The sequence below is a fragment of the Octopus sinensis genome, unplaced genomic scaffold (assembly GCF_006345805.1).
Source record: "Octopus sinensis unplaced genomic scaffold, ASM634580v1 Contig12194, whole genome shotgun sequence".
Lineage (NCBI taxonomy): Eukaryota > Metazoa > Mollusca > Cephalopoda > Octopoda > Octopodidae > Octopus > Octopus sinensis.
The window spans coordinates 42,501-56,531 of record NW_021832554.1 but is presented as its reverse complement, the minus strand read 5'-3'; the positions used below and the strand labels follow the sequence as shown (position 1 = coordinate 56,531).

Genomic DNA, 14,031 nt, shown 5'->3' with positions numbered 1-14,031 from the left:
AATTCCGCCGAGGTCGACTTTGCCTTTCATCCTTTCGGGGTCGATAAATTAAGTACCAGTTACGCACTGGGGTCGATATAATCGACTTAATCCATTTGTCTGTCCTTGTTCGTCCCCTCTGTGTTTAGCCCCTTGTGGGTAGTAAAGAAATAGGTATTTCATCTGCGGCTACGTTCTGAGTTCAAATTCCGCCGAGGTCGACTTTGCCTTTCATCTTTTCGGTGTCGATAAATTAAGTACCAGTTACGCACTGGGGTCGATATAATCGACTTAATCCATTTGTCTGTCCTTGTTCGTCCCCTCTGTGTTTAGCCCCTTGTGGGTAGTAAAGAAATAGGTATTTCGTCTGCGGCTACGTTCTGAGTTCAAATTCCGCCAAGGTCGACACCACATCCTTCAAGACTTCCATCACCACCAGTACACCTGATGACCCCTAACCCCTTTTTCTTTTAACAACTCATTCCCTGTTCACTGCTTGTGCATATTCTGTGGACCATTCTAGAAGTTTTTGCTGCTTTTTCTGACGAATTATAATTCACCTGAGCACTCTCTTTACTCTTTTACTTGTTTCAGTCATTTTGACTGTGGCCATGCTGGAGCACCGCCTTTAGTCGAGCTAATCAACCCCAGGACTTATTCTTTGTAAGCCCAGTACTTATTCTATCGGTCTCTTTTGCCAAACTGCTAAGTAACGGGGGACATACACGCACCAGCATCGGTTGTCAAGCAATGCTAGAGGGACAAACACAGACACACAAACATATATATATATATATATATATATATACATATATACGACAGGCTTCTTTCAGTTTCCGTCTACCAAATCCACTCACAAGGCTTTGGTCGGCCCGAGGCTATGGCAGAAGACACTTGCCCAAGATGCCTCGCAGTAGGACTGAACCCGGAACCATGTGATTGGTTAGCAAGCTACTTACCACACAGCCACGTATACAATAAGTTCGTTATTACCATAAAAAATACACACATCAAACATCATCAATAAATTCATTAATACATGTAGTAATTAATTAGTTTGTTAACAAGAGGTAATTGAAGGAACAAAAACATTTTGATGAAACAAATTTTTAATATTTTCCATGAAATATAATAATACTGCAACAAATTTCTCTGATAGTTCATTAATTCTTTCATTGTGGTAATTAGATATCTCCACTCAAAATTTTGTTACCCTTTACTTTGGAAAGCAGTTTTATATCCCAATCTGTTTTTTGTTGTGGAATGTCATGTCTGGAACTCTTTTGAGATATGTCAAATTTAATATGACGCAAGGTGACTCACAGAAAATACTATTTTTTGGCAGATATTTAAACATCATTACTGGAATAACCATGAAAATATATTTCATATTTAAAGGGTTAAATCAACGGAAGTACTTAACTGCTACTTATACAAACTGAGGGAGCCTCTAGGGTGTTTTGGTCTTCTATTGTAATTCCATTTATGTCTAGGATGTTTCATAGGAATATTAACCCTTTCACTGCAGAAATTACATACGTCCACTCAAAAATCTCATTACCCTTAACTGCAGAAAGCAGTTTTATATCCCAATCTGTCATTTGATGAGGAGTGTCATGTTTGGAACTATTCTCTTTTGAGATATGTCAAGTTTATTATGAAACAAGGTGCCTTGCAGAAAATACCAATTCTGTTTTTTGGCAGATATTTAAACATCATATGGAATAACCATGAAATATTAATTTATCAGTGAAAGGGTTAACATGAAATTTTGATGAAAGGTTTTCGTTTAGATCACATTAAATCAAGGAATTTGTGTCATAGAAGCAGGGAAGATTTCCGGTGATTTGATGTCAAAAAGTTTAGGACAAACATGATGGAAAGATCCAGAAGCTAAATCATGAGTAGGCTATTTCTGATGAAATACACTGAGTTTGTTTCTGGCACCCGTGCTAGTGGAGCGCTAAGAGTACCATACAAGTGGGATCATTGCCAGAGCAACAAGCTGGCTTCCGTGCCAGTGGCATGTAAAAAACACCATTCGAGCGTGATCGTTACCTATTTCTTTATTACCCACAAGGGGCTAAACACAGACAGGACAAACAAGGACAGACATAGGTATTAAGTCGATTAGATCGACCCCAGTGCGTAACTGGTACTTAATTTATCGACCCCGAAAGGATGAAAGGCAAAGTCGACCTCGGCGGAATTTGAACTCAGAACGTAACGACAGACGAAATACGGCTACTCATTTCCCCCGGCGTGCTAACGTTTCTGCCAGCTCGCCGCCTGCGTGATCGTTACCTGCGTCGCCTTACTAGCACCTGTGCTGGTGGCATGTGAAAAACATTCAAAGCGAGGTCGTTGCCAGTGCCGGTGGACTGGCTCCTGTGCAGGTGGCACATAAAAAACACCATCTGAGCGTGGCCGTTGCCAGTACTGCCTGACTTGCCCTCGTGCCGGTGGCACGTAAAAGCACCCACTACACTCTCGGAGTGGTTGGCGTTAGGAAGGGCATCCAGCTGTAGAAACTCTGCCAGATCAGATTGGAGCCTGGTGTAGCTCCCCAGTTTGCCAGTACTGCCTGACTTGCCCTCGTGCCGGTGGCACGTAAAAGCACCCACTACACTCTCGGAGTGGTTGGCGTTAGGAAGGGCATCCAGCTGTAGAAACTCTGCCAGATCAGATTGGAGCCTGGTGTAGCTCCCCAGTTTGCCAGCTCTTATCAAGCCATCCAACCCATGCCAGCATAGACAATGAATGTTAAATGATGATTAATTTAAGCTCTGAGATGTACTGGTTTCGGAATCCCACAGCTTCACCAATTTCGCTTTTGTTCCAGGAAAGCTTTTAGCCTACAGCAGACATTTGATATACCAGTGCCGCTTTACTGGCACTTGTGCCTGTGGCACGTGAACAAAACATTCGAGCGAGGTCATTGCCAGTGCCACTGGACTGACTCATGTGCAGGTGGCACGTGAGAAACACCATTTTCGAGCATGGCCATTGCCAGTACCGCCAGACTGGCGTCCGTGTCGGTGACACATAAGAAGCACCAATCAATCACGCCTGTTTGCCCGCCTCCTCTGGCCCCTGTGCTGGTGGCACGTAAAAAGCACCCACTACGCTCACAGAGTAGTTGGCTTTAGGAAGCGCATGAAGCTGTAGAAACTCTGCCAGATCAAGACTGGAGCCTGGTGCAGCTATCTGGTTCACCAGACCTCAGTCAAAATAGTCCCACACATGCGAGCATGAAAAGCGGACGTTAAACGACGATGACGGTGATGATGATGATAGCAATTCTATTTTTTGCTTTGTTTTCGGTAGATATTGAACATCATTACTAGAATGACCATGAAATTTAATTTCAGAATTAAAGGGGTTAACGTGGGATTTTGATGGAAAAGGGTTTTAATTTAGATCTCATTAAAACAGGGAGTTTGTATTATGGAAGCAGGGGAGATTTCAGGTGATTTGGTACAGAAAGGGTTAATAGAAACATGATGGAAAGATCTGGAAGCTAAATCATATGACGAGGATATTTCTGTTGAAATATACTAATTAAATTTGAAAAGAAGAATTTAGTAAAATAATTTTGTCATTATTAATTAATCTGTTGTTTGGAATATAAATCAGCATGAAATTTTGAAGAAAGCTTGGTTTAATAGAAATTTGGTTTAATAGAATTCTGCAGACGTTTGGAACATAAATTAGCACAAAATTTTGATTGAAGGTTTTGATTTAAGTCAGTTTAAAACAAAAAGTTTGTACCATAGGACTAGGGGTGGTCTCAGACGGGTTGGCATCAAAAGGGTTAAAAGAAACACAAAGGAAAGAGCTAAATGATATGACTAGGGTGTTTTTTTTGTTTCAATTAGTTTTAAAAATAATGAAGAATTTAGGAAATTAACTTTGTCATTATTAATCCTTTCATGACCAACCCAGCTGAGACTGCCTCTGGCTCTGAGTACAAATGTCTTGTTTCCATAAGTTCTGAATTAAAATCTTCCACCAAACCTTAGTCACAATTTATGTTCCTAACACTAGCTTAATGATAACTAAGTTATTTTACTAAATTCTTTGTTATATTTAAAGTAACTGAAAGAAACACAGAGCATCTCAATAGAAATATGGTAACAAAAGGGTTAAAGTCACCATATTTTAAACCCTTTCGTTACCAACCTGGCTGAGACTGCCTCTGGTTCTGAGTACAAATATCTTGTTTTCATAAGTTTTGAATTAAAATCTTCCACCAAACCTTTTGTCACAATTTACGTTCCTAATACTAGCTTAATGATAACTAAGTTATTTTACTAAATTCTTTGTTATATTTAAAGTAATTGAAAGAAACACAGAGCATCTCAATAGAAATACAGTAACGAAAGGGTTAATTAACAATACAAATTAACATGAAATTTTGAAGAAAGCTTTTAATTTAGATCACTTTAAGACAAGAATTTGGTTTAATAAAATTTTACAGTTGTTTGAAATATGAATTAGCTTAAAATTTTGATGGAAAGTTTAAATTCAAATCAGCAGTGGTGGTCTCAAATGGGTTGGCATTAAAAGAGTTAAGACAAATATGATGGAACGATCCAGAAACTACATCGTATGACTAGGATATTTCTGATGACAGACACTACATTTTCTTCGATTAATTTTCGGAAAATTTTGGAATAACAATGAAATCTAAATTTTCATAGTGAAAGAGTTAAAAAGATGGGAAGCAATGTGCAGACGTCCAGCTATTCACAGTGGACATCTGACCTTTCACAAAGTCCATTATCGAATGAAAAAGTGAAAACAGAAATATTAAAAAAAAAAAAAAAAAATTTTAAGAATTTCGTCATGCGATGTGGATGTGAAAGTGTTAAATGTAATTATACAAGTGCCAGTTCTTAATTACATGAAAATATAAATGTAAATATAATTACAAGGTTTTAATTTAAAAAAAAAAATTTTGATTTAATTTTTTGAGAATTTTGTAATTTTTTTTTTTTTTTTTTGATTTTTTCATGAGGTTTGCTTCGTGTTTTTTCTTGACCAGAATTCAACCGGTTGACTAAATCAGTCCTGCCATCCACTTTAACAGTAGCACCACTTACTGGTGCTTTCTTTCACCGTTCATGTGTTTCAGTCATCGGACTGTGGCTATGCTGGGGCACCGCCTAGAAAGAGTTTTAGTCTAACAGACTTATTCCCAACACTCATTTATTTGAAGTCTGATACCTGTTCAGTTGTGGTGGTGTGGAGGGGACATAAAATGAAGCAACACCATAGGGCAGGCAGTGGTGGGGGTCAAACACAAACGCAAAGACACACACATGTGGTAAGAAGCCTGCTTCTTAACTACATGGTTCCAGGTTCAGTCCAACTGCGTGGCACGCAAAGCGAACTTCTCAACTTCAGTGGAAGGAGTTCATTATTTCTTTATTGCCCACAAGGGGCTAAACATAGAGGGGACAAACAAGGACTGACAAAGGGATTAAGTCGATTAGATCGACCCCAGTGCGTAACTGGTACTTAATTTATCGACCCCAAAAGGATGAAAGGCAAAGTCGACCTCGGCGGAATTTGAACTCAGAACGTAAAAACTGAGTTCAAATTCCGCCGAGGTCGACTTTGCCTTTCATCCTTTCGGGGTCGATAAATTAAGTACCAGTTACGCACTGGGGTCGATCTAATCAGGAGTTCACCCTGTTGCAAACCTTCAAGCAGGGTCTCCAGTTTGAAGATCCCTTTCTCCCACCCACTCTCTCAGCAGTCTTTAAGACCCTTGTTTCATCCTGTCCTTTTTTTGTATCATCTATCTGTACCGATGTTTCACTGTCGCCTATCACGTTCTTGTTCCATCTTTGTCTTGTTTTGTTCTTTTACTTATATAAATAAACTAGCAGTAGTTACTTCCCTTATAGATGCCAATTCGGGCTTTCTTAGCCATTTCTGTTTTGGTGTCTTCAAGCCATGAAGTCGTTGTTCTAAAAGAACGCTGGTCTCCTTGACAACGCTTTACGACATTGATTTCCTTACACTCCCTTCCCCACAGCTTCACGGGGGAGGGAAGAAGGGGAAGAAGCAAACAGATGCAGGTGTGACCATGGACGCCAACTCCGCCGCCATCGACACACGAAAAATTATGCATTAAAATGGAATAAAAAATGATGTTAAATTATTTTTAAAATCGTAGACTCATCGTAGACGCGCGCTAATACTCAGACGGGCTCGATATTAATCACGACTATAAGATACCCGAATTTGGTTAAACTGCACCGCAAAATGTGGGAGGAGTTAGGAATCTAAATCGAAGGGGACAGACACTCACACAACTACAGTTTTATATATATAGATGTGTGTGTATTAAGAGAAAACTGGAGCATTCAGCTAAATGTGAGACAGCTATCATCTCACAAGATGAGGCAATCATCACACACACATATGTATATATATATATATATATATTTATTTTATAGAAGGAGCTTCTAAGGACTAGAACTGTTTCATTCAGATGAAATCTTCAGGAAGCTACCTGATGATTTCATTTGAATGAAACAGTTCTAGTCCTGTAGAAGCTCCTTCTATAAAATAAATTACTTTACTCTGCAATGTATTGAGTACCTTATTTACTGTGGTTAACCCCGACTCAACCCGGGACCTACATATATATATATATATATACATATATACACACACACACACATGTATATACACATGTGTGTATATATATATATATACACATACATATATGTATATATACATACACACACACATGTATATACACATATGTGTATATATATATATATATATATATATACACACATATTAATATATGCATATATATATACATGTGTGTATATACATATGTATGTGTGGATGGTGTATGCATATATATATATATATATATATACAACTTAAAAATAAGGGCAAACATTTGCCCTTATTTATAAGTTGTTTATAATTTAACCTTTAAAGGTATTTTTTAATATGCTGGCCATTGATAAAATTTTTTTTTCGAAAAAATTTTATCCTACATTAGATATATATATATATATATATATATATATATACATGTGTGTATCTGTATATGTATATATATATGTGTGTATATATATATATGTATATATACACACGAATGTGTGTGTATACACATACATACAATCAACATCATCATTTTAACGTCCACTTTTCCATGTTTGCATCGGTCAGCCAGAATGTGTTTTTGAGGTAGATTTTCAATGGCCCTTCCTGTCAGTGACCATCACCTGTTTCTGACATTGCCGATACAGATGCCTCAAGCCCTAGGACGCACAGACCCAATTCCCTGGATGCTACACCATATAAGGGACCGAGGGCCCAACATCTCCAGGGACATGATGCCAAACTGTAGCAGGGTTATATATTTACGACTGAGTGGACTGGAGCAATGTGAAATGAAGGGTCTTGTTCAAGAATACAATGTTCTGCCTGAACTGAGAATTGAAACCACGGTCTTGCAATTGTGAGGGCAACACCCTAACCACTAGACCGTCTGCCTTCACTTGTTTCCCACCAGGGTAACATTCCTCCGTGGTAAAGTGGCAAGCTGGCAGAATCATTAGCATGGTAGGCAAAATGCTTAGCAGTATTTCGCCCGTCGCTATGTTCTGAGTTCAAATTCCACCGAAGTTAACTTTACTTTTTATCCTTTTGTGGTCGACAAAATAAGAATCAGTTGAGTAATGGGGTTGATGTAATCGACTCACCCCACTCCCCAAAATTTCAGGCCCTGTGCCTACGGTAGAAAGGTTTATCATTATCATTATTATTATTATTATTATTATTATATGTTTGACTTTTGCTTTATATTTGTACAAGTTGGCTCCAAGTCTCACCCAGAGACCTCAAGAGACAACAGGTTGGAAGTTCACGTTGTTGTTATGCCTAGTGTGTCATATATTTGGTTGTTTTTTGTGTTGTACTAGTGGATGTCTAAAAAAAAAAAAGTGTTTGTTTCAAACCTTGAGATTACATAGAAAGTATTTTGCGTAGGATATGAGCAGTTCCCATGAGCACTATCTTTTGAATTTCTGCCATTTTGGGGTTTCCTGGTATCTGAGTTAGGTAGCAATCAGCCCCTTTTGCTATCATTCCCAGGGCACCTATGACAACAGGTATTGTTTTATTATCATTATTATTATTATCATTATTATTATTATTAAGGTGGGGAGTTGGCGGAATCGTTAGCATACAGGGCAAAATGCTTAGTGGAATTTAGTCCGGCCTTTATGTTCTGAGTTCAAATTCCACTGAGGTCAACTTTGCCTTTCATCCTTTTTGTGGGGGTCAATTGAACAACTACCTGTTTAGCACAGGGGTTGATTGAACCAATACCTGTTGAGCACTGGGGTTGTGTGAGTATATATATATATATATATATATATATATATATATATATATATATGGCGGTGCCCCAGCATGGCCACAGCTCGTGAGCTGAAACGAGATAAAAAATATATATATATATATATATATATATAAATATATATATATATATATAAGTAAAAATTTAGATTCAGATGAATATGGTACTTAAGTTGCGGGTTCAGATGCCCTTTAATGAGTTCCTCGTTATAAACTTGATGCTAATTTTTCACTCTGACCAAATTTGGATCAGTAGAGTCATCTGGCACTATGTACATTTTTTTGAGGAATTCTAACTGCTAATCCTTATCTGTATTTACCTGGTGAAAGGTTGTTTTTTTTTCTGTATATGTAACACTTCTGTTCGTCAATAAAAACCATGTCTGAAACAGCTGTAGTGAATCACAATCCATCTATTCTTATTTGTTTATATATATATATGAAGACCTGTTGAGGCAAGTGAAATAGAAATCAATCAAAAATCAATGGAAATTGTAGTTGTGATACCAGTGCTGGTGGCATGTAAAAGAACCATCAGAACGTGGCCATTGCTAGTGCCGCCTCAACTAGCCTCCATGCGTGCTAGCGTTTCTGCCAGCTCACCGCCTTACAATTCTGACAGCTCATCGCCTTAACTTGTCTGAACTCATAATATAGCACCAGAAGAAAGCCACTAAGCATTTCTCCAACCTGCCAACAATTCTGTCAGCTTGCCATCTCAATAATAATAATAATCCTTTCAGCTATAGGCGCTAGGCTATGTATTTTTTTCTTTTTTTTTTTTTGGTGGGTGGTAGTTGATTACATCGACGCCAGTGGTCAACTGGTATTTATTTCATCAACCCTGAACGGATAAAAGGTAAAGTTGACCTCAGTGGAATTTGAACTCAGAACGTAAAGACGGACAAAACACCACTAAGCATTTTGCTAACGACTCTGCCAGCCACTGCCTTTAACCCTTTTGTTACCAACCTGGCTGAAGCCACCCCTGGCTCTGTAGTACAAATATCTTGTTTTCATAAGTTTTGAATTAAAATCTTCCACCAAATCTTAGTCACAATTTATGTTCCTAACACTAGCTGAATGATAACTAAGTTATTTTACTAAATTCTTTGTTATATTTAAAATTAATTGAAAGAAACACAGAGCATCTCAACAGAAATATGGTAACAAAAGGGTTCAAGTCACCATGATATTTTTAACCCTTTTGTTACCAACCCGGCTGAAACCACCCCTGGCTCTGTAATACAAATGTCTTGTTTTCATAAGTTTTGAATTAAAATCTTCCACCAAACCTTAGTCACAATTTATGTTCCTAACACTAGCTGAATGATAACTAAGTTATTTTACTAAATTCTTTGTTATATTTAAAATTAATTGAAAGAAACACAGAGCATCTCAACAGAAATATGGTAACAAAAGGGTTCAAGTCACCATGATATTTTTAACCCTTTCGTTACCAACCCGGCTGAAACCGGCTCTGGTTCTGTAGTACAAATGTCTTGTTTTCCTAAGTTTTGAATTAAAATCTTCTACCAAACCTTAGTCACAATTTATGTTCCTAACACTAGCTTAATGATAACTAAGTTATTTTACTAAATCTTTGTTATATTTAAAATTAATTGAAAGAACACAGAGCATCTCAACAGAAATATGGTAACAAAAGGGTTCAAGTCACCATGATATTTTAACCCTTTTGATACCAACCCGGGCTGAACCACCTCTGGCTCTGTAATACAAATATCTTGTTTTCATAAGTTTTGAATTAAATCTCTTCCACCAACCTTAGTCACAATTTATGTTCCTAACACTAGCTGAATGATAACTAAGTTATTTTACTAAATTCTTTGTTATATTTAAAATTAATTGAAAGAAACACAGAGCATCTCAACAGAAATATGGTAACAAAAGGGTTCAAGTCACCATGATATTTTAACCCTTTTGATACCAACCCGGCTGAAACCACCTCTGGCTCTGTAGTACAAATATCTTGTTTTCATAAGTTTTGAATTAAAATCTTCCATCAAACCTTAGTCACAATTTATGTTCCTACCACTAGCTTAATGAAACTAAGTTATTTTACTAATTCTTTGTTATATTTAAAATTAATTGAAAGAAACACAGAGCATCTCAACAGAAATATGGTAACAAAAGGGTTCAAGTCACCATGATATTTTAACCCTTTTGATACCAACCCGGCTGAAACCACCTCTGGCTCTGTAGTACAAATATCTTGTTTTCATAAGTTTTGAATTAAAATCTTCCATCAAACCTTAGTCACAATTTATGTTCCTAACACTAGCTTAATGATAACTAAGTTATTTTACTAAATTCTTTGTTATATTTAAAATTAATTGAAAGAAACACAGAGCATCTCAACAGAAATATGGTAACAAAAGGGTTCAAGTCACCATGATATTTTAACCCTTTTGATACCAACCGGCTGAAACCACCCTGGCTCTGTAGTACAAATATCTTGTTTTCATAAGTTTTTAATTAAAATCTTCCACCAACCTTAGTCACAATTTATGTTCCTAACACTAGCTGAATGATAACTAAGTTATTTTACTAAATTCTTTGTTATATTTAAAGTAATTTAAAGAAAGACAGAGCATCTCAACAGAAAAATGGTAACAAAAGGGTTAAAGTCACCATGATATTTTAACCCTTTTGATACCAACCCGGCTGAAACCACCTCTGGCTCTGTAATACAAATATCTTGTTTTCATAAGTTTTGAATTAAAATCTTCCACCAAACCTTAGTCACAATTTATGTTCCTAACACTAGCTGAATGATAACTAAGTTATTTTACTAAATTCTTTGTTATATTTAAAATTAATTGAAAGAAACACAGAGCATCTCAACAGAAATATGGTAACAAAAGGGTTCAAGTCACCATGATATTTTAACCCTTTTGATACCAACCGGCTGATGAAACCACCTCTGGCTCTGTAGTACAAATATCTTGTTTTCATAAGTTTTGAATTAAAATCTTCCATCAAACCTTAGTCACAATTTATGTTCCTAACACTAGCTTAATGATAACTAAGTTATTTTACTAAATTCTTTGTTATATTTAAAATTAATTGAAAGAAACACAGAGCATCTCAACAGAAATATGGTAACAAAAGGGTTCAAGTCACCATGATATTTTAACCCTTTTGATACCAACCCGGCTGAAACCACCTCTGGCTCTGTAGTACAAATATCTTGTTTTCATAAGTTTTGAATTAAAATCTTCCATCAAACCTTAGTCACAATTTATGTTCCTAACACTAGCTTAATGATAACTAAGTTATTTTACTAAATTCTTTGTTATATTTAAAGTAATTGAAAGAAACACAGAGCATCTCAACAGAAATATGGTAACAAAAGGGTTCAAGTCACCATGATATTTTAACCCTTTTGATACCAACCCGGCTGAAACCACCTCTGGCTCGTAGTACAAATATCTTGTTTTCATAAGTTTTGAATTAAAATCTTCCATCAAACCTTAGTCACAATTTATGTTCCTAACACTAGCTTAATGATAACTAAGTTATTTTACTAAATTCTTTGTTATATTTAAAATTAATTGAAAGAAACACAGAGCATCTCAACAGAAATATGGTAACAAAAGGGTTCAAGTCACCATGATATTTTTAACCCTTTCGTTACCAACCCGGCTGAAACCGGCTCTGGTTCTGTAGTACAAATGTCTTGTTTTCCTAAGTTTTGAATTAAAATCTTCTACCAAACCTTAGTCACAATTTATGTTCCTAACACTAGCTGAATGATAACAAAGTTATTACTAAATTCTTTGTTATATTTAAAATTAATTGAAAGAAACACAGAGCATCTCAACAGAAATATGGTAACAAAAGGGTTCAAGTCACCATGATATTTTTAACCCTTTCGTTACCAACCCGGCTGAAACCGGCTCTGGTTCTGTAGTACAAATGTCTTGTTTTCATAAGTTTTGAATTAAAATCTTCTACCAAACCTTAGTCACAATTTATGTTCCTAACACTAGCTGAATGATAACAAAGTTATTTTACTAAATTCTTTGTTATATTTAAATTAATTGAAAGAAACACAGAGCATCTCAACAGAAATATGGTAACAAAAGGGTTCAAGTCACCATGATATTTTTAACCCTTTCGTTACCAACCCGGCTGAAACCGGCTCTGGTTCTGTAGTACAAATGTCTTGTTTTCATAAGTTTTGAATTAAAATCTTCCACCAAACCTTAGTCACAATTTATGTTCCTAACACTAGCTGAATGATAACAAAGTTATTTTACTAAATTCTTTGTTATATTTAAAATTAATTGAAAGAAACACAGAGCATCTCAACAGAAATATGGTAACAAAAGGGTTCAAGTCACCATGATATTTTTAACCCTTTCGTTACCAACCCGGCTGAAACGGCTCTGGTTCTGTAGTACAAATGTCTTGTTTTCATAAGTTTTGAATTAAAATCTTCCACCAAACCTTAGTCACAATTTATGTTCCTAACACTAGCTGAATGATAACAAAGTTATTTTACTAAATTCTTTGTTATATTTAAAATTAATTGAAAGAAACACAGAGCATCTCAACAGAAATATGGTAACAAAAGGGTTCAAGTCACCATGATATTTTTAACCCTTTCGTTACCAACCCGGCTGAAACCGGCTCTGGTTCTGTAGTACAAATGTCTTGTTTTCATAAGTTTTGAATTAAAATCTTCCACCAAACCTTAGTCACAATTTATGTTCCTAACACTAGCTGAATGATAACAAAGTTATTTTACTAAATCTTTGTTATATTTAAAATTAATTGAAAGAAACACAGAGCATCTCAACAGAAATATGGTAACAAAAGGGTTCAAGTCACCATGATATTTTTAACCCTTTCGTTACCAACCCGGCTGAAACCGGCTCTGGTTCTGTAGTACAAATGTCTTGTTTTCATAAGTTTTGAATTAAAATCTTCCACCAAACCTTAGTCACAATTTATGTTCCTAACACTAGCTGAATGATAAAAAGTTATTTTACTAAATTCTTTGTTATATTTAAATTAATTGAAAGAAACACAGAGCATCTCAACAGAAATATGGTAACAAAAGGGTTCAAGTCACCATGATATTTTAACCCTTTCGTTACCAACCCGGCTGAAACCGGCTCTGGTTCTGTAGTACAAATGTCTTGTTTTCATAAGTTTTGAATTAAAATCTTCCACCAAACCTTAGTCACAATTTATGTTCCTAACACTAGCTGAATGATAACAAAGTTATTTTACTAAATTCTTTGTTATATTTAAAATAATGAAAGAAACAGAACAATCAACAGAAATATGGTAACAAAAGGGTTAAAGTCACCATGATATTTTAACCCTTTCGTTACCAACCCGGCTGAAACCGCTCTGGTTCTGTAGTACAAATGTCTTGTTTTCATAAGTTTTGAATAAAATCTTCCACCAAACCTTAGTCACAATTTATGTTCCTAACACTAGCTGAATGATAACAAAGTTATTTTACTAAATTCTTTGTTATATTTAAAATAATTGAAAGAAACAGAACAACTCAACAGAAATATGGTAACAAAAGGGTTAAAGTCACCATGATATTTTTAACCCTTTCGTTACCAACCCGGCTGAAACCGGCTCTGGTTCTGTAGTACAAATGTCTTGTTT

At 36.0% G+C, this 14,031-nt stretch overlaps 1 protein-coding gene across 3 annotated transcripts in view; it reads right to left on the bottom strand.

Moving 5' to 3' along the window:
* Positions 1-1,070: 1,070 nt before the first annotated feature.
* LOC115229233 (leucine-rich repeat-containing protein 59-like) overlaps positions 1,071-14,031 on the bottom strand; it is a 15,735-nt gene continuing 2,774 nt past the window's right edge. Inside the window, exons 2-3 of one of the 3 annotated variants that reach the window (XR_004997289.1) lie at positions 1,651-1,700; positions 1,071-1,297 (exon numbers count right to left, since the gene is read on the bottom strand). The gene's annotated coding sequence lies outside the window, so the exon portion shown is untranslated. Of the gene's footprint in view, positions 1,701-14,031 lie in introns of all 3 variants that reach the window. The other 2 variants (XM_029799621.2, XM_036499144.1) reach the window with 2 other exon arrangements.